Consider the following 19,160-nt stretch of genomic DNA (forward strand, 5'->3'; position numbering starts at 1 on the left):
AATCAGTTTTGAAGGCAGGAAAGCATTCAAATGCTTTAAGAGCAAAAAATATGAGTCAGTGCATAAAGGTGTACAAGAATGACTTGTTCACTCAAAGAATTCGTTTAAAAACACAGAATCGCTCACGATTGAAACACAGCTATTGTTAATGCATTTATTAACTCTGCATCTCTGAACTTACGGTCCGGAAGAATATGAGTCACCTGCTAATGGTGTGTAGGAACCAGAGAATACAAATTATTTACAACACTGAGCTTGACATATTGTGTTGACCATTCATCTTGCAAATGTCTATTATGAAATAATGGCTTTTAAGGCACCGTGACAGTTACTCGGAGAGCACGGCTGCCTGCAAAAGTTTGTGTTAGAGTTTACTTTTCTGATTTAATCATAACACCGCATCATTAATCTTCATCTGCCGGACACTTTGGCATACACATCAAGAGATAACGAGGAATAAGAAATTGTGGGAAGGGAGAGTTCGGGGTTCTAGTTTCGTTTTGTGCTGATTCAGTGGTCACCCAAAGAACTCTAGCTGTGCCCAGCATGACTCAGAGAGTCTCTTGGTAATGAGAAACTGTTGGAAGCGGGGTAAAGCTGCAATTCGTCGTACACTTGGTTCCTACATGTGCGGAGCTTAAAGTGCATTATCTCAACTAAGTTTCAGGGTTCAGAGAACTTGCATATTTAATGAAGACAGATGGCTAGGAAGGTTTAATGTTGATGTCTTGACCTCATTCCACAATTTAATTGCAAGTCTGGGACCACATTGGAATATTTAAATATATTTTTTTTATCCTTAAAAATAAATAAATAAATAAATAATAAATGAGAAAGATTACATTTAGGTCTAATCAAATAAGCAAATTTGTGTTCATTTTTAATGACATGCTTAATACGATGGTAATTTTGATATTTTATTTTACTTTTTGTGAAATTGAAATGCAACACTTAGATTTTCAGCATTCTAAAACGCTGTAATACAATGAGACATAACACAATGTAAATTTTAAAGCCTTTTTTTGGTCATTTTACATCCAAATTCCTGATTTGGTGCTGCAGTATGTAGGCTATGGAGTGTGGGCCATTATTTCACTACCCACAGGCTTGTCTTTTCTTTGTCTCTACAGCTGTTTGTGAGTGGGGAGCTAAATAGGATTTTAAAGGACTATTTTCCCATGTTTGTCACACACCATGTTAAACAAATCTCTCATCAAAGCCTCCTCTGCAATTAAGCCCACGGAACATAGAGCTCATTCATGGTCAGTTACAATTTACTAATAGCTGCTGGACCGGATGGCTGTTTGTAGGAGCTGGATTACCCCCCACCTGTTGCAAGTCGTGTGTCTATGGTGTATTTTGTGCTTTTGTTGCTGGGGTGTTTTTTTCTGTTCTCACACTGTACTCCCATAGGAGCATAGTCTGGGGGTTATTTTTTTTTCCCCCTCCTTCCTCATGTTTAAGCTGTATTTCTTCCTCAAATTCCCTGTCTTCCTGTCCTCTCCACCCCCTTGTCATATTGTATTGTATGTATGTTTGTGTATGTATGGACAGGTTGATGGCTAATTTCGCTGGTACTTGTGACTAGTGACAATAAAGGGCTACTACTACTACTCAACCACAAACATGATAGCCAGTCTACAAGTCCATGCGCCCCAAATCCTTACAAGCTTAATGTTGTGACTATGCATGTCTTGTAAAAAGTTGTAAGTGGTCATTTGAGAAAAAAGAAAAAGATACTTTTCTTAAAATCAACTTTATTCTCAATTAATATTTGCATTTACTATAAAGGAATGTTCCAGGTTCAATAAAAAGTCAAATTTTATTGACAGCATCTGTGACGTGACACATTTATTGGAATAAACAATGGAATAAGCACTTTAATATAAAATATGAGCTTCAGATTTCTGTTTTTAAACTGTAATGTCATGCACCATTTCTATTGAAAGGGTGTTACTCAAAACACTGCATGGCTCATTTTGACTTTTTTTCTGTCGTAAAAGACAGCATGCCACAAATGCTGTTTATAAAACTTTTACTGAACCTGTATATGGCCAGAAAAAGTCTTGACCTAGATGGAGCAATAATCGCTGACATAAGGCTGTCAACGCTCTGATTAGACATCCCTAGGAAGGCCTTGAGAGTTTTGAAGGTGTGCTGATTGCAATATCTTTCAGAAGTCCTTTGAGAAGTAAATTGCCGTAACCTTGGAGTTTGGTAATTACCCCAGACTGCTATCATTCTGGTAGTAAAAGAAAGGCCTTTCTAAACTCATGCACAGCGTCGTCTTTAATGGGATATTCAGCCGGAGGCTAAGCAGAGGGTAATGACAAACGTCTACTGTGACTTCTAGACACTTTAGTGCTGGACGACTGCTTCTCAGTGGGCTTTCAATGCTAAGTGATGATGGCTTTATGCATCTTGCATTCCATCTGTCAGGAGTCACCCTCACCCTTATACTTGGGTGGAAGTCATAAACTCTGACCGTTTCTGCATTATCCAACTTTGTTGCATAAAGTTTTTTTTTTTGTTTTTTTTAGCAGTTCCATAATGCACACTTTTTGTTGTAGTGAACAACGTATTGGTAACAGCATCTACACCAGTGAAGGTGTCTTTCAAAAACATTGATTTAGCATGGATGGACTACTAGGACAAAGAACTGTCTGGGACCTATGCCAACCGAATATAGATGATCGTCTGCTGTATTAATTTGTAAATGGTAACAGCCATTTTACATTGTAATGGCTGCACAATTTGATTGAACAATAGTCCAATCTTACATTTAAACTTGCATTTAAATCCGTGTTGTGCTGTGGTGTTCAGAAATGAGGCGGCAAAATCCTCAAAGAAAATTCAAATGTAAATTCATGTCCTAGTCACATTTTCTTGGTTATATAAGCACTACTTACACTAATATAAAATAGAAGTGTTTTTTTTTTTTACATCAATATTCTGTTTGTTAAAGTCAAGTATGCATCTCATAAAGTTAGTGTATTTAAGCATTTTACATTTATTCCAAAATAATAACTCTAGGCATGTAACAATTTAAACAATATATTTTATTTGTGAACTTATGTTCAGCTGTTCTTTTTAGTTAACTTTGTTTACTTACACTTACACTTTTTAATGTTATATTTTGTAATATTGGCATTGTTTTCTTTTTGTACTAAGAATTTTTTTCTCATCCAATATTTTTGCCTCCTTTGAGGAAATCCCCACAGTTTAAATCTAGGTAACAGAGGTGCATTTGCTAGGTCTAAAATTAGGGTCGGCCTGAAAAAGCCGGGACTTTTTCCTCTTTAAAAGAGTTTTTATTTTCTGGCCAGATTGCAAGTCCATAGCCGTATACGATAAAGCATTCGAACTTCAAAATAACTGCACACCTTATCTTTGTGTGCTTACTTTATATCTAAAGTTGGATGGCAAAGTTGGACTGCTCTCTATAACCAGTCCAACTCTGGGTTTAAGTGTGAATGACTAATTCTAACATATTGGCACTGACCAACCAAATTTCCACTTTCAGACTGCAAATGCGTCGCCAAAGGCACAGCTTAGACATATAGTTTGACAGCACCTCTGAATATAAATGTCTTTTCCCTCTGCTATCCAGGGCACCTCTTGTCACAAATGATTAAGACTACCTGTATTTCTATTGTTCTGGATTTTTTAAAGAAGTTAAATTACTGGCTTGTCAGCATGTAAGAGCAAACCCCTAGTTTATTTGACAAAGAACAGGTAATTGCTTTTTGCGCTAGACATTTACACCGTCGGGCAACAGTTTGGAGAGTGCAAGCTAACGTTTCTATTCTTAGTGCCCTGGCAGTTATGTTGAGTCTTTACTTTTCAAAACACTCACAGGTGCTTATCTGAACCCCAGATAAACCAGGAAACTCATGACAGAGACTCCCAATACCTAAACCTTGAGAGAAAGAGCCCTTTGCCTTGAGGGAGAGTAATGTTGAGCTCTGCTGTGGCGGCCGGTAATGAAAGCCAGTGGCTCAGTGACGGGAGAGTGTCTCTCAGGCTGGTGTAATGGATGTGGTTGTCTGTGGTGACACAAGCAAACATGTCAGTCCTGTCAGATAAACCGGGTGATGTGCTGGAAGCCGTTCTCCTTTTACAACACGCTACCGCCCTTTTTCCACCCCAGCAACTGCTATTATATGCGTCATCTGCAAAAACCATGTAAATAAAATAAATCATCTTAAAATAATTTCTGTTTCTGAAACCTAATGTTCCTAATGTAGTCAAGCTGATGAATTGCCCAGTTTTGTAATGAAACAAAGAGTCTTTCCCTGAGATGGTAATCTGCAGGCGTTTAGAAAACCCTTTCGCCGGGGAATCTGCCTCGGTTTGTTCTAATATGGTTGTCTACAACATTTTGGTGCACTGCAGTTAGGCCTAAATCAGCAGCAGATAATGGCCACCGCTGTCTTAGTTTTATTACAATGTTTTATTTCCTCACACTGTGCATACTTATTGGCAAATGGATTTAAGATTTTGACTCAGTTGAAGATTGGTTTGTGATTTCAACTGTATTATTCTTATGGTTATGTTTTAAGTTTTTTATTTATAATAATTAAATGAATTTGTCACACTACATACAAGATATGCCATATTTAAATTATGTTTACAATTATAATATGCAACAATGCATTTTTGTGCATAAAGCCATATTTATTTTCTGACAGGTGGTAAAATATTTGTGGTACCTTTGCTATAAAGAAGACTTTAAAAAAAGGAGGTAGGCCTGTACTCAGTGAATGTGTGTAGTTGGGTGTTGGGCATATGTTGTCAAAAGAAAAGGAAAAATATCATGAATTGAAAACTGTTGACTGGAAGGTATAAACAGTGACAACAATTACTTGGTTGACTCAATTCTGACCGGCTGTTTTTATCATTTTAACCCTAAAGACAACTGTTTATATTGATGTGGGCTTAAAAGCTTTTTTGGAGGGGGACAGACAGACAGCGCAATTTACCCAGCTTACCTGCAGCGATGCCGTCCCCATCCTCTCTGACAGGAAGTAATGGCAGGATATGACATAACAGACAGCTAAGCCTTGAGCAGAGGTTAAAAAAATAAAATAAAAAAAGACGATCCCTGGTTTTTCATTCCCAGCACTTTCTATTTGCTTTCTCTTACTTCCTCATTTTCTACCCACACAACTTAACTTTAAATAAGAATATGTGCCTAAAGTGAAAGCCTGGAATGTACAGATATGTGTTCATTCCATTATAGGAGTACTTTTGCTATTATGATCCAAGGAGTAATGTAATGATCTGACTTCTTTACAGTAACTCTTTCTCTACTAAATATGTTAACATACAGTCTTCTTGATATTAAAGAAAAAATAAAATGCACTATTGGATTGATCAAGATTTCCATGAACAGCAAGTATTCAGACTACACAAGACCTGTGTAACCTGTAAACTGTTGTTGCACGCCACTATTCAAACTTTTCTTTGTAGTGCTTTCTGCTCCCTTTTCATTTGCTCTGCAGGTTTGCTGCTCTCTGCTCTCGTGTCCTCCTCCACCTGTGTTCTTCTCTCCCCTCTCATCTTATTTCTCGGTATCGCTTGGTCCCCGAGGGGGAACATTTGTGTGTAATTGCATAGAGACTTATTTATTTTTTCCCAACAGAATAGGTTTACGTGATTTTTATCATTTAGAAAATGTATAGTTGAGTAAAGAAGATTTGATATTCTGCTAAAGCTACCTGTCCCCCAACTCGTTGCAGCAATTTAACAGGAAGTTAATATGGCGCTGAATAGCTACACACTTGGAAAAAATGTTTTTGTTTTATGACCATGCTGTTAAAGTGGGCAAGCATGTGGAACTTTAGTATTATTGAATCACGACAGCATATGGCCAGAATCCATTAACTACCGTCCAGAAATTTCCCATCGTATAAAACAGCAATTCAGATTTGAATCAGCACTAACTGCACTACCTCTTCACTCCAGGGGTCGTTCCCATTCTGCTGTAACTTTTTGAACACAGTAAATTCAAAATAATTAATATTCTTGTGTTTTTGTTTTTTATTTAAGTATTTCTTTAAAGTCTTGGTAATGCTGTGGTACTTTTTGTCAAATAGGAATACAAATTTACAGAAAGATTATACAGACTACATATATATATATATATTCTGATAACATAACGTCTTTCCATGTGGTACATCTTTCTTAAAGAGAACATTTTATTTACACAATAGCAATACAATTAAGGATGGTAATAAAGAACTACAGTATAGGTATCCATTGCTCTGTTAAACACATTTAGTCACACTTTAGTTTCAGGAATAATTATCAGTGTTAACTTCATCTTGCGCGTCAATAACTTATAATTTGCTTCTTATAAATAGTTAGAAAGGTATTTAAGGTTAGATTAGATATGGGGTGGATTAATTAAGGGATCTAAAATATTGTTGTGCATAACAAGGTGTTAATATGTGCTTTATAAGTACTAATAAACAGCCAATATGCTAGTAATATGCATGCTAATAAGTTGGTTAATAGTGAAAATTGGTCACCAAACTAAATTGTCCCCACACATTGACATTTTTCAATCAAATGTTATCTTTTTTTGTTTTTCATGTTAGGTGTTCGTGCAGCGTCCACTCAATTTGTTAAATAAAATATTGAACTATTGAATTTGGTTTAGGATGTATATGATGAAGACATGAACATTTAAAGCATAATGACCCCCATACTCTCTAGACATCACCCTGCATTAGATGGCAAAAATCAAAAGCTCGGCGATAAGCTCAGAACTGTGACAAATGGCTCCGCATAGCATTGTGTCATCTTGTCAATTATTCTGTCAGTGGATACCACGCACAGGATGAGCATGTGTGACTATGTTGCTCACTAAGGGTAACTGGTGCATATTAAGTGTGACCTATACTTTCGGTATGCATAATGCAACTGACATCGTCTTGTTTCCATGGCTCAGAGTTGGGGTCTGAAACGCCATGTTTCTACCAATCCTTGCTGCTCTCTACCTGTGGATGAAAGATGACAGTTGGGCAGCTCTTGCTTCCCCTTAATAATGACAGATGGGACTCGGTCGACAAACACATGGCTTCACATGAGCAAAGTAGAACAGACGTTTGTTACGTGATTGAGTTTTGGATCAGAGTGAATCTCACAAAACCTGTCAGGAACATACATTCACTTTATGACCCCTGAAAATCAATAGAAAGAAAAAAGACCTGCATGAAGTATTTTGCTTAAAGAAAATTTTACATTCTTGTTTGCATATTGCAAAACAATCTAATAGTCAGCAATGTAATTAGAAAATCTGAGAAGAATTTATACATCATTGTAGTAATTTTACTACCTTTCATTTATGCTGATTTAATTGAAAATTGTATTACAGCAATTTGTATTATTTTACAATTAAGTAAAACAGTATTAATGAGAAGCATCGAGAATGATAGAAAAAAAGTCTAAATAAAAAATGTCAGGATGCATTACAGTAATGAGAATTTGATTAGCTGTTATTAAAATTCACTGTAAAAAGTTTGTTTTTATTTTATAATTTTTTCACAGGGAATGTAGGAATGCCAGGAGTTGGCATTATAGGTTGGTTTAAATAAAACATGGTCTGCATTTTTTACAAAATGTGCTATGTTAAATAAATGATTTGAGAGTATTACACACCTCAACCAATAGGTTGCCCTTGCCCTTTCATATACTGAATGCATTAGTGAAACCATGTTTTCCTCTTTAAGAACAGGACAAGACATGTTTCTTAAGTATACTCTCCTGTTAGGTCACCGGTTCAAAGAGCTTTTAAACAATTGATAAAGATTCACGCAGAGCCTCAAAAACATCTTAAAATAGACCAATTTTCTTCAGAGTCACGATAGTCTGAGTCTTGTCTCTTTCCTCAAAGAATCTGTCCATCTAGAGGTGCATTTGCTGCTTTTGAAAGGAGGACGTTTCACTTGTATTCGATCTGGTTGAGCAGGTAGTTTCGAGTTTGTATGGAGTACTTTTAGGCTTGCCATCACTCCAAGTTTACAGGGGAAAGCACTCATGCTGTCTGACTGCTGTTTCTGCTTTCAATTTAACAGATCTGTCCGCTGCACTTACCTGCTCCCTGCCCTCCAGGTGCATGCTGGGTAGGGTCACCGCTGCTCTTCATGAGCCAAAAAGCAGCACTAATGTTTGACAAGAGAACTTTGCCGTCACCCACGGGGCCACAAGGGACTTTTAATACCACCATCACCCCGTCTTTCATTTTTACGTCCCATCTGTACCCTCGTCATAGTGTTGGCTTGAGGGTTTTCTGCATTGCTGGACACAGAGTTTCACAGAAAGCCTATAAGTAACATGCTGAATGGAGCTGTTGTGTGTTTTCTGCAGTTCTGTAGAAAGAAAAATCAAGGTGATTTTTCACCATTCATGGCCTAATGGTTAGAGAGTCGGACTCATAATCCAAAGGTTGCGGGTTCGAGTCTCGGGCCGGCAGGAATTGTAGGTGGGGGGAGTGAATGTCCAGCGCTCTCTCCACCCTCAATACCACGACTGAGGTGCCCTTGAGCAAGGCACCGAACCCCCAACTGCTCCCCGGGCGCCGCAGCATAAATGGCTACCCACTGCTCCAGGTGTGTGTTCACTGCTGTGTGTGTGTGTGTGTTCACTGCTGTGTGTGTGTGTGTGTGTTCACTGCTGTGTGTGTGCACATTGGATGGATAAATGCAGAGCACGAATTCCGAGTATGGGTCACCATTCTTGGCCGTATGTCACTTCACAAATAGGATCTACGTTGTTTCGTCTAGACAGCAATGAGGTTGAATAGCCAAGGCCAACATGAAACCAAAATTGACCCAATTTACTTTCTAAATGCTTGTTTTTGTAATATGTAATCAAAATATAATAACCCAAGACTAATTTTAGCTGACAAACCAATCACCTTCTTCATAGCGGTGTTGTACCTGATGTATGGAATCTTCCCAATGTATTTTTTCCTCAGTGAATATCCAGTTTCTTTCAGAAATGTCAAAATTCTCAAAGTGCAGTCAAAACTGGTTCCAAAAATGAACCATTGAAATGTCCCTTGTGTTTCCTTTAGATATCTCTACAATGCCTCAAATTGTGCTCAGATTTGCCAAGAAACCCTAGTTTGCAATCAAATCTCATTATGAACACCTTTCTCATCAAATTATTCCAAGACCATGTCATTTTAGGTATACATGTTCATTTTATAGCTCCATACTATAGCATTTTATAGCACTTGTCTCATTTGTGTCCATTTTTTATTTTTCCAGAGCAATTTTAGAAGCGTTTGAGACAAAACTATGCTGAAATGAAGTTTGAGAACTCCATTAATTCTCTGGAACTACAAAAAGAGCAACATCGGAGAATTAAAATCTTATTATGGGTCGGGTGTGCCTGATGTTTTCCATACAGTCTTAAAAATAAAGGTTCGGTAACGCTTTACTTAAAGCCTTTATGTATAATGCATTATAAAAGTAGTTTTAATGCATTAATTATGCCTTGTAATGCACCTCATGCCTTGTGCAATCGCATTGTTACACTATGCATTTTTAAATTGGGTTATAATTATTTACGGCAAGATATTACAATGCACATTATGAATAATTATAATGCGTTATAGCCTTTAATAGCACTTTATAATGCATTATATATAAAGGCTTTAAGTAAAGTGTTACCAAAGGTTCTTTATTGGAATTCGTGGTTCCTTTCCATTCCACAATAGGTTCTTTATGATGAAAAGAAATTCTTTTTGAAATGTTCTTTACACTCAGAACTGTTCAGTGAAAGGTTCTTTGGAAAACCAAAATGGTTCTTCTGTGAAAACCCCACTATTAGAATCTTATTTTTAAGAGTGTACAAGGAGAGACAGCAAAGTTGAAGTTCACACGGTCGACCTTGTGTACTGCATGTGCTCGGTACGCCCTCTCACCTCATTCGACGGTACAAGAACATGATGATGCTTTAGGAGAGACATTTCAGCGTAATGAGAGCTGATACTCTTTTATTTACTGCTCTCTTTTACACACTGTGAACTAATCAGTTTGAAGACTGTTAGTAGCACACACACACACAGACAGCAGAACTCAAATATAATGAGCTCTTTGTCTGGGTGTTTGTGGGGCTTCCTCCCTTGAGCCAGAGGAGGTGATGTCAGCAGCATTCTACCTACGTGACTCATCCGCGTGCCGTGGTGTCTGTGCATCAGAGCTGCATGTTGCTGACCTCTGACCTGAAAGAGCTGGACCCAGCTTTCTGCACAGCTGCCCTGCCTGTGTGTGCACATCTGTGTGTTTAGTCAAACTAATAGCAGCTCCACATGACAACATCAGTGCTTTGTGGAGAGCCAGTGACACTCATGAGGTTGACTGGAGTGTGTTTGCATTGTAGGCGAAGTGACAAATCTTATTATTTTGCACCCGCAACAGGATGTGATGTTAAGCTCTAGAGCTTCTCTTTTAAATAAATTATAAAATACATATAACAAATAATGTTAACTTTAGTACCTTAAAATGTATTATTTACTTTTGTCTGCTATGTTGCAAGCCTATGAAGTTTGTTTTCTTTGTATTGAGGTGAGATCGATATGTCCTATATGAATTCACAAGTCAGAGTTCACCAGACTTGATCTTTGGTACACCGCAAAAAACAAAAGTTGTGATCCTGCTCTCCCACAAAATATAAACAGCTTACAGCTAAGCTAATAAATGATATTACTTGATGGAAGAATAGTTTATTTTGGTTCCAGATGGACACACCTTACCCGTGGTAAGATCCCAGTTACGCATGGTTTCCCGTTGCTTATTTTATAATTATGTGGTGCTGCAGATATTAATGTGGAATATTACTTGCTCAAGCCTGTCACTTCAGTATTTAGTGTTTTAGTCAGATGTCTGGCAAGCTTTGTAGCTGTTCTTTATTATCAGTAATCAAAATGTGCATAAACTGAACTGTTATATCAACTTTCACAATTACAGTTTATTATGATTAATAAGAAACAGCTTTATCATGATTCTCTAATTGATGCCACCACATTCCAGCATGATTGTAGGAGAGTATAATACGTAATGAGTGCATGTCTTAACCAACACTCACAAAAGCACAACTATAATTACTTTTATATTGAGTAGGAGCTGGACTGGTCTGGTTTTCTTACTTCCTTTTAAAAATCAACCATCACAGGATCATAAAATCTGACAGCCCCCCTCCACTCTTGCCCTTTATGCAAGCCTTGCTGTGATCTCCATGGGACCCCTTCATGCTCTAGTGCAGCTCCATGCATTATGTAATGCCATGTTTTACCATCGCATCAACAGGCACATTCACAAAAGAGGAAGCAGGTGCTTAAGTGTTGTTGTGCTGATGATGTGGTGCACCAGAAAAATACGTGTTTAGTCATTCAGTGTACATCTGTACGTCTTTCTTATTATGCAATTGAAAAGTTCATAATTTGGTTTTGGGAGTCCCCAAAAACAGGGTTAAATGCATGCAAGGTCAAAAACACTTTAATTTTCTTATGTGCATTTAGATTTACCCTATTTCTCAGCGATTTATCAAACAGTTCTTTCGAAGATTCATCTTTCCAAACCCTTGTGTGAGGCTACTCTTCTCTAATTAGACTGATGACCCAGTCTGTTTTGATTGGAACATATATGCATTAGCTGAACACAGACAAGGAGTACTGATAAATCACTGCAGATTGTAAACCAAGTAATAAGAACAGTCTATATTAAAGGGGTCATATGACATAATGTTCATAAAAAGAACATTATTTTGTGTATTTGGTGTAATGCAATGTTTATGTGGTTTAAGGTTCAAAAAACACATTATTTTCCACTTAGTGTACATTATTGTTGCTCCTCTGTGCCCCGCCTTTCTGAAACGTGTCGATTTTTACAAAGCTCATCATTCTGAGATGCGAGGCGTGCTCTGACTAGCTATCCAGTGCATTGTGATTGGCCAAATACCTCAAGTGTGAGACGGAAATGTTATGCCCCTCACTGTATTGTGATGTCATGTCCCAGCGCAACGACACAAAAACAATAAAACCTGTTATAAACGAGGCATTTGTTGCACCCAGTGGGGATATTATTACTGATTATAATGACTTTACTAATGACTTTTTACGCGTCGCGTTGCATTGCACCGTGTTACATCGCACCGCATAAACATTACCACATCTGCATTTGTGATCGGCGAAACGACAAACAACAAGCACTACCCTACACTGCTCAAAACTCACGTTTGAATCGTCAGTGGCAAATTCTTTAAATAAGAAAACATACTTACAGGCTGTGAGTCAGAAGCGCCAGACTGTCCTTGCAAAGTTGGAATTGCCCCACTTTATAGAACCAGCCTTTGTGCAAGCCGGCATTGTAGGCTACTCTTCCAGGATCAGCAAATAGTCCTCCGTAAAATGCCCCGCACATGCTCTAATATTTGGGTTGAACTGTTCTTCTCTGCACTGACTCTTTCATATGCAATATATTCAGATGATATATATAGTTCAAGCTAATAAGTTTTTTATTCTTTTTTTTTTTTTTGTAATACAAACCTGTACACTTCTTTATAAATATGGAGGTTAAATATTCTTTACTGGCATACATGCATAAGCCATGATCTTGCTGCTGTAGCCATCAATTGCTAGGACATGTGTAACTCCAAACATGCCCAGCTTCTCGTTTTGATCTAAATGGAGTTTGTGTCCTGTGTAAGCAGCACGGTAGGATAGGATTAAGATTTTGTGCACCCTGATAAGAGAAGTGGAAAAAATAATACAAGAATTACAATGTTGTCTTTGAATTATTTGTCCAGTAGGCCTATTTGTTAATAGCAATAGTCCAGATGTAACATGTAATGCCAACTGTACGGCTTGCTATAAAAATGTTGCAGTAGTGTTTTACTATTTAAATAACAACACCCTTGATCTATTCACTGTTGGTTTTGATGTGTATATATAAGGATTAATAATAATAATAATAGAGTTATAATAGAATAATAGGCTTTCCTGTAGCTCAAATAGTAGAGCATGGCGCTAGCAACGCCAAGGTCATGGGTTCGATTCCCAGGGAAAGCAAGAGCTGATAAAATGTAAAAACTGTAACTTGAATGCAATGTAATTTGCTTTGGATAAAAGCGTCTGCTAAATGCATAAATGTAAATGTAATAATAAAAACTAGCTTACACTGCATGGCATTTCATGGTATGGTCGATGTATTGTCTGGAGGGCTCACCCAACCCGACTTTCTGCGGCTCAAATTCCCTTTGCTGCCAAATAACTGGTCATCATCTTATGACCATAGGTTGGTACTGCCTAGAGTGATGGAACAAACTCGTTTATCATTTATCAACAAAATATGGCCTACATCAGACTATAATATAAGCCATGCTGGTTTAAGCAGTGTTTTTAAGCAGAGACAAAATCAGATCTTTGAATGTTACCGCGTTTAACTGTCATTGTGATTAAAATAAGATACACGATGTACAGTAGGCCTATACTGGCCACTACACCAACACCTGTGTGCAGTACAGTATGGCTACTGTAATTTTTTTTTTTTAAACGGGCCGATTTCGTTAACTGAACTAACGTTAGTATGGGAAAACAAAGCTAAACCATCTTCTGAGTCAAATGCACTATTTTATTGCAATATTTTCTTTGCAATTTATAACACTCAAATGAGAATTATCACTGCAATCGAATCGAGATAACACCACGTCATGCATATTATTCATAACATACGTATTAGAATGACGTAATATTTTATTACTTACTTCTTGTACTGCTGTCGATACAGCTATTTCCAGCTGGCACCATGACTGGCACAAAATCTTCTCACACTTCTCGACGAATAACCTCGCCCGGCACCAAGTTGAGACAGGTGCTCTGCAATGTCCGAGTGTGTTTTATGTTCTAAAATCATGTTCGTAATAACCTCTCTGTATGGTTCCAGAGACATGACGGCTCTTCTCTTTCAATAGTGCGGGAAAATATTATTTCCGGGTGTCTAATTTGGCCATAGAAAACCAGTAACATCAACCTTTTTTTCGAGATTAATTTGTGCGTTTTTTAAATGTTTAATAAAAGTGTCTCGTTCCCTACTCTCAGGGAATCATGGTTACATACGTAACCTGAGACGTTCCCTTTCGAGGGAACTTTGAACTGCGTCCTCTAGGGGTCGCTATGGGGAACGGAATACCCACGCCACCATGCTGAGGGAACCCCACGAGTTCATTGTCCTCCGTGCCTCGGCATCATTGGGTCTCGAACCGTGGGAAGCAGACGGCTGCCCCTTCTTCCTCGAAAAGAGAGACAGACGAGAGAGGAACTTTCTCACAGAAAATAGCTCACAGTGCATGCAGATTGCCCCCTCGAGGACATCGCGTGCATTCTCCTCGCCCAAACAAAAGAAGCAAAGATCGTGTGTGTCATCAGGTGTCAAATAACGAGGACACGGATGCACACATCTCTTAAACGCCTTGCTAGTGCTCGCCATGGTAACAGTAGAAAATCGATCTTACCAGTATGCTTCAAACAACACAGTCACTGAAGACAAAGAGGAGGATGACGTATTTTCCCGGTGCCCCTTTATACTGTGGTCGCGCCGGTAGTGACGTCATAGGCTGTCGCCGGCCAACATGTGGTGTTTTTGTATGTATGCTTCAGACACGGGTCACACTGACGGCGTACCCCCATAGCGACCCCTAGAGGACGCAGTTCGAAGTTCCCTCGAAAGGGAAACAACAATATCCTTGTCAAGATCAGTTATACACTTGAGAAAACTTGCAGTTCACACCATACACTCTTTCAGTACTGTATGCACATTCTTTCAGTACTGTATGCACATTAATTACATATCTTACGATCAGTTTAAATATAACGTTATGTGAGTCAGTGGAACAGTTCAAATGTACAATCGATCGTTATCGTTGGGTCTCAGTTCGTTGGTGCAAATTAATCAGATGATGAATTCAAAGTAATCGCTCACACTCAACGAGTCACGAAAATGAATCCACTTACGCTCTTCCGACGATAATGAGGCAATATTGAAATCAATCACGGCACAACCGTACTGCTTCTAGTCTCAAACAGTCCCTTGCACACGACGAGTCCAGTCCAGCGAAGTCACTTGAAGAAACAGGATGCGTCCAGTCCCGAACTAATACAGCACAAGTCCACCATGAACTTCTTCGATGCAGTTACTTTTCCCGAAGGCGAATGTCTCTAGCCGCTAGGCCGAATGTGTCTAGCTGTCAGCTCACACGGGATGACTCAGATGATCGCGAATAAAACAATACAGAAAATAAAAATACTTTAAGCAAACAAACCAAAATAAACATGGGCTGTTCCCTTTCACTTTGGGCCTTATATTACAAAATATATACGGTCTCCAAAATGACGACAACTCAGATTTTCACACACTGAATTCACATGCAGCTTCTGTTCGCCATGTGCGATGCTCCTCCTCCCTTCTTCCTCATTATGTGACTCACGTTATGACGCAACCTCAAGCTCAACAGTCACTGGCTGGCAATAGTACACCTGTATTGAACACGCTTTCTCACTGGATATAAGCAAGCATATAGTTGTTGCATCATATTTCGAAATAAAGAAGAATAAAATAAAATACATGTTAATACTTTGTATTATTTCTGACAAAGCATATTAAACAAGGTATATTTTAGGAGTCCCTACACCTGTACATACATAATTGTTTATTTTATATATTGTGTTTTTGCTATTTTGTACATTGTCTATTTTGTATAATTGTATATTATTCTTTTTATTATCTGTGTCCTGTCCTGTCGCTGTCATTCTGCTGCTCTGTGGAGCTTCTGTCACATACCTGGCAATAAAGCTCATTCTCTCATTCATTCTCATAATAGAAGTCATTAACAATAGCAAAAATGCCCAGAGTAATAGTGGAGTTGAGGTGGAAAATAGTCTTGGAATTGCAACTTTTTGGTGCAAGACACTTTGCCATTATAAGTGCACTCCAGCGGGGGGAAATTATAAGTGCACTCCAGCGGGGGGAAATATTAAAATGCTACAAAAGTGTAAAATATGGCCACTTTAAGGTTTAAGTTTGCTTCTGTTCGATAAGGCATAGCTGCAGTCTGCCGCCTCAGGCAGAACTAAATTTGACTTCATTTCTAACTTTCTCTGCAGGCCTGAAATGCTAGCAACCCTTGGAAATGTAATGAAATTTGGTGTTCAGCAGAGATTGTTTGCCCAAGTGCGATGGGAAGTTTCCAGTCGTGCTCAGCAGACACGGGGTATTCATTTTCTCCAGACGTTCTCACCTAGATGCTGCTGATGTGAAAACCGAAGGAATTAGCTGCAAACCTCCACCGCCTGCAGAACAAGGACAATATGACCATGGTAAATCCACGTCGCATCTCAACACGGTAAGTGTAAGAGGAAGGAAAACGTTCACAGCAGCTTGTCAGGGACAGGATTTAACTGTGACAGAGGAAGTGTGGCACTGATACGACACGCTGATGAGACGATCTCTCGCAGATCTTGCTCATGTCATCTGTCAACAGTCTGCTGCAGGTAATAAAATGTTTATGGATGTGTAAATACGAATTTGTTGGTATTTTGTAGGTTATGTAAAAGTAAAGTGGAAATCTGCAAAGAGAGTCATTCTTCTTTCTCTCATCTTACTCTCTGTAATCTCGTTTATCGGTGATAAGATCAGCCACCTCCTCTTCTTCATGTTTTCGCCATATATGTGTCGTAAATATAGATACCACAGCACCATCTGTTGAAAAATATACGCAATGGCATTTCATGCCATCCAAATAAAATGAATGTTTTTCCTACTTGGTAATGAGGTACTGGTGTAAACTATTTACCTGCTCAAATACATTTTTCAGCAATGCTCCCAAAACAGTTTAAGGCTCCCTTCAAACTGAAAAAAATATATATTATTTTTATTTGTATTAAATTATTATTTTTAAGTGATATTGTGCAGTCAGACAATAATTATTGCAAAACAAACCCCGTGGACTTGCATCGCCTATGATTTATTTTGTAATAAAGACAACCTGACTGCATTATTCCGCTTAATACATGGCTACTTACCAAATAAATAAATAAACGGTCTTGAAATATTGATTTGAGTTGAATTGTTTTATTGTGTGAGAAGAGGAAGACAGAAGTGATAAGTGAGACATAAAAGTCGCATATGTAGAATATGATTTATTTATTATTTTGATTTAAGAATAATAATCTTTTTTTTCAGAATTCAATGGTGACACACATGAAGAATATACGAATGTAACTAAAACAAATATATGACCCCCCACACACACACCCCCACCCCCAAATATGGCTGGTAAGAAATATTTCTGCTGGTAGCTTGATTTATTTTCCAATTGCAGGCATGACAAAAGTAAATTTTTGGCCCTGCTCTCACACGTCTCACCGTCCCACTCTGCTCATAAGTTGTGGTGTGTTTGTCATTTAAATGCATCACCTGCGTCTCTTAAATCCTTATTGATCAATCCCTGTAGTAAATTTTGGGTTAGAGAAACATAACCGTTCAATCCAATCACGGCTCGTCCACACCAGAGTCCTTCGGCACACGGCACATGCGATTATGCACCTTAGCACATTTAAATCATCGATCTGTACTTGGCCACAGTCACGGTGTCAGTGCAAGAGTGACAGGCAGATCAATTTTTATTCTACCCACTGGATGTTTGACCGGGTTTTGATGCGAGACACTTCGGCTCCTCTCATCCAGTTTTAATCAGGAGCTTTTGTGTGCTGATTCAAAGGATCAATAGAAAGCCACCCAGGAACTGGTGTCTGCATCACAACAGTTAAAAATGGAGGCTGATTTTTGTCATTGGTACTTTTCGAAGCCTGGTTTTGATTTGTGAGACTTTCTTTGAGTCAGGGTCCCTCTTCCTGAAGAATCTCTTCACGCAGCAGTGAGTTTTCTGACAGATGATAATCAACACTGAGCCTCTAAGATACACAGAGAAGCCATATAAATCATTTGCCTTAGAAGGAATCTGCCACGCATTCATAGGACCCTCGAGGTGCTGTAAATATTGCCTGCCTCAAAAAAAGATGAAGAGAAATGAGAGCAATATAATGAACGTTACTTATGTATCACAGAAAGCACAGACCTCTTAAATATTAACCAGCCCTACAGTAAACCCCAGACATCACCATCCATACCTCACCTCGGGTACAAACATCATGGAGAAATATGGGAATACCATTAAACAAATCAATGCATTCTTTTACATGCATTGCAACAGGGAATTTCTGTTTACTTCAGTGTACAATAGTCAAGTAGTTTTCAACTGGTTTCGCTTCAGGACCTTGATTTTACATTGGACAATAAGTTGAGACCCAATACAGTACCAAAATTGTTGTACATAAGTAAAAAAAAAAGGGTTCCAAATGTTTCCTGAATTGCTCTCGGCAGTCAAAAATTTACGGCATGAAATTTACTGTTGGCACAAACCATATTTTTCAGCTTTCAAATGAACCTTTGTAGTTTGGGCTGTATTTTCTTGCGTAATTTTCCTCTTGGTTTTTGTTACAAAACCTGCCAACGTTAGTATTGGCCTAATCTGATTAGCGTCTACCAAGTAACAGATGAATTTGATTGGACGCCCAACCTTTGATGTTGACAATACAGGATATGGTAAGTTTCTCTACGCTAATTATGTACTTATATGGTTAACTGTATCATTTGCTTCTGCATAGTTTAGTGTCTGTGCAATTTATTTGATTTAGAACCTGCAACCAGGTTTGGGTTGCAGACCTCTGTTTTATTGTGCAGGAGTGAGGGTTGTGTTTCATAGGCAGTTTGGACATGGTTGATGTGGTGCATACATTAGACAGGCTGCCTGAGATATAGGCAAAAGTGTCCATCAGTAAGGCCCCCTGTCGGGCGTCCTGCTAAGTGCCTGTGGTGAGCACATTGAGTGGCATGTTGAATCCCTGGATGGCCAACACACTGCAGCGAGGCTTAATGCCTCGATGTCAGTCTTGCACTAAAAGGAGCTCTATTCTTAGCATGTCTTTCCATCAGGGCAAGAAAGGAAAGGCCTGTTTTAAAGGGTAGATAAAAGTTTTAAACATTGGTCCAGGTGTCTCTAGAGGTTATCACGCAATGTCAAGTTGGAATTCC

The sequence above is a fragment of the Barbus barbus genome (assembly GCF_936440315.1).
Source record: "Barbus barbus genome assembly, chromosome: 39".
Lineage (NCBI taxonomy): Eukaryota > Metazoa > Chordata > Actinopteri > Cypriniformes > Cyprinidae > Barbus > Barbus barbus.